Genomic DNA, 3628 nt, shown 5'->3' with positions numbered 1-3628 from the left:
GCCAAGGGTTGGCTCAAAGTTCCTTTCTGCTATTGTTTTTTACAAATTTACTTTTGCTAGTATCTTATGAATCAAGAGTTTCTGAATTCCAAATCTAGATGGTCAGAATTCCAGATGAGTGAAGTTAGAGTGCATATTAGGTGCTTAAACTTTCCTCATATTTAAATTTAGATTCAGTTACAATATGGTTTTCTGTTAACTTTTTTTATTCTCCATCTTGATGTTGAAGAAAGGTTCTATGTACATTCCACCCCAAGTTGGCACCCGCCTTGATTTCCAAGGTTATTGAAATATTTATGAGGTATTCCTAATGCTTTGTTGTACATGGTTCTTTATTCATTTATTTACCTTTGAAATCCTTCTCCTTCACTTGGCACCACATTTGATCCATGAAGTTTAACCAGTAGTTGTGAACTCTTGGTGAAGGATCTTAATTACTGCTCTTTAGTGGATGAAGCATCTTCAGTTGCTAATCTACTTTCATAAATAATGAGTTTTTTGGTTTATTTATCTCATTCTTTGAAAAAAATATTTAAAAATATAATATGCTAATTTAATTTTGCCTTTCTAATATGGTTCTTCCTTAACATTAGAAGTTTTTTATCGAATCTCACTAACATTCCATTGTAAGGGGCACGTGTTACTGTCTAAATTGGACCAAAGTTATTTCTACATGCATTTTGCATACTTTTATATTTATCTGTTTTTCTTTCATTCAGATGATCACTTTGAAGGTAGAAGTGTTTCATTTTACTCTTTTACCCGAATTCATAATCTCTTTCAGTTGAGAATCTAAAACTCAGTCATGATAACTAGGCACTGTCAGTATTAATAGAACATCAAATCTTGATTTTTTGCCTTGTTTGTATTATTAATACAATGCAGTTTTAAGAGAAATGCTTCAAATTGAACCATGTTTATTGATCAGTGTATTAATAGCAGTGTTTTCAAATTAGAGTGGTGTTCTTGCAAATCTGAAGTAAAAGCCTGATCCCTTTGGCTGCATTCTCCATCCAAGCTCAACCCTCCATTCAGTTGACTCTGGGCTGCCTTGGTACATAAGTATTTAGTTGGTGATAAACTATGGAAATTACCACATTATGGAATCAAGGAGTTTTCATTAAATGAATCTCCCGAGTATCATTAAGCTGTAGGTAGGGTTCAGCTCCAATGGCATTGATTTAGCAGTATTAAGCCAAAACGCTGATCTCGTCTCAAAATTCCACTGGGTTGCCATTCCTGTTAAAATGAGATATGTTTGTGATAATGAAGCATCAAATAGATTAAACATAAAAGCAGCATTTTCAGCTGATAGGTACTTTTTTATCATTTGAAAAAATACATTCGAGCAAAAATTGTTACAAAATAGAATTTTGGAGTGTTCATTAAATGAACATAGTGTGCATCAGTGGGAATTTTTTAATGCATGTATTGCAGTGACTAAGCAGTATTTAGGCAAAATGTGAATTGCATCATGAAATTCCATTGGATTGTTATTGTTCTATAAATGTGATTTGGGATAATCAATCAGCCTATAATTTCTCCATCAGTATTAGTCATTAAATGAAGAACACAATGTATTTTTCCACTGTTCTTTATTTTCGTACTACTAGTTTTCAACGCTTAGACATCATCATCAGATACCTGACGATGATGCCTAAGCATTGAAACTATTAGTGCAAAAATAAAGAACAGTGGAAAATTACATTGTGTTCTTCATATAATGAACATGAACTTCCACAAAGTGGAGCCAGAAACAATTGAATATCAGTAGTAGTTTTTAAGTTTGTAAGCTTTCATTCATCATTCAATATTTTCTCTATTGTGATCAAGACATATGAAAGACTATTATGGCATTACTAATAAATGCTTATTCATTTATATTATTTGGAAAGAAGTAGTAATTGTTAGTTAAAATTTTTTGTTCTGATGGAATTTATTCTTGATATATTTTTGTGGCTTGTTCCATTCATTTTTGATATTGGAATTATTAATTTTTGTACAAAATATTATGAAATCATTCAAAAATTTACATTTTAATGCTTTGTCATAATTAATTTTAAATGGAAAAATTTCACTGAACCTTATATTAAGGATTGAATAGTTATTATATACATTTTGAAGAAACCATTTGAATTGTGGTTACAATGCACTGCATTTGCGATCAGTATGGATTTACTCATCCATCAGTATTTTACCAATCTGGACTCTTATTTTTTTCTGAAAGCCACTTTATTTCACTTTATTGCTTTGATCTAGAAAAATCATGACAATATTATAAAGTATATTGTATAAGATGGGTTACACATGAAATATGATCAAAATTCTCCATAATAAATTTGAGCAGTTGCATTTAGAGTTATTAATGTCATCACAATATCCTTCAGTAATTGGTTTGTTGCAGTGTTGGCTGTCAGTTTGTCTTGCTATACGAGGCTTGGGAAATATAAGGGTAGTTAATCTGTATGCAAATCCAAAACCTACCTTTTATGGTGAACTACTTTTAAAAAATCCTTAAACAGGCGAATCTCAGTCCTGGATATTTGATTTACCCTTAAATCTCATGCAAATTGGGATACATAATAATTTTTAATTTGCAATTGCAGTAAATCTGCTGTCAGTTGTGAAAGAATTTTTTTATTCAAAGAATTGCGGGAGATTCCACAGCAGTAACATTAAATGGAATCATTTGCTTTGTGTATTAAATGTTTTTGTTTAATAGCTTATTTTTTTCAAAATTGTTGGCTTTTTATGGAGTGAATACACTTTTTAATTTTATCCAATTTAAGTAGTATGCTTTTTTGTATATTTTTAAATAATGTTAGTAAAACTAATTTTTTTACCATACCTTGTTTGCATATTATGGTTTCTTAAGTCCCTGCCATTGTCAATTTCTTGAAGGAATATACCTCCTTTTTCTACCCAATATTCCATGTTCTTAATCAAAATAGATCATGCACAAGATCATCAATCGGCCATCTCTTTTGACCCTAGAAAAAAGTTGTTAAAGTTAATTCACTGATCTTGAAGTTTCTCTCATTGTCTCTGTTCAGTGTTGATTGGCACAGCCATATAAAGGGAAAAATGAGTAAATATTGAGAAATTACCCCAAAAAAGAGAAGGTTTGAGAATTTTTTAGAGAGTGATAGATTTTTTTCAAGGGATTAACAAAAATTAATTTTCAATTCACTTTTAATAAATTTTTTCATGGTGACCAAAGGAAAGTTTGTTCACCAAGGGGCCACATGGTATTTCTACAATAAGTTGAATTTCCAATTTAAAGTGGTCAAAAGAAAAAAAATGGATATTTTTTTCATCAAATAAAAACATTTGTAGAACTATTTATTGAAACTTAATAGTTTTATTTGAAAACTTAAAGAGAGTCCAGTAAAAAGTAATTTCCAAGAAAAGGGATTTAAGACTGCAAGTGCTCCTAATATATTATGATCCTGCCAGGCTACCTAAAAAAATTGTAATTTGGCATTATATTTCTTCTTTTCACCTATTCAGATGTAAATTATTTGTTGAAGTAATACTATTCTGAATATATTTCCGTCCACATTTAGTAGTGTCTGTCTCTGAAAGGAACCGGGTCTGAGAATACGGTGCTATTTATGCATTTAGATGT

The sequence above is a fragment of the Hetaerina americana genome, unplaced genomic scaffold (genome assembly GCF_022747635.1).
Source record: "Hetaerina americana unplaced genomic scaffold, ioHetAmer1.1.p SCAF_7, whole genome shotgun sequence".
In the NCBI taxonomy this organism is placed as follows: domain Eukaryota; kingdom Metazoa; phylum Arthropoda; class Insecta; order Odonata; family Calopterygidae; genus Hetaerina; species Hetaerina americana.
Note: the sequence above shows the minus strand (reverse complement) of the source record.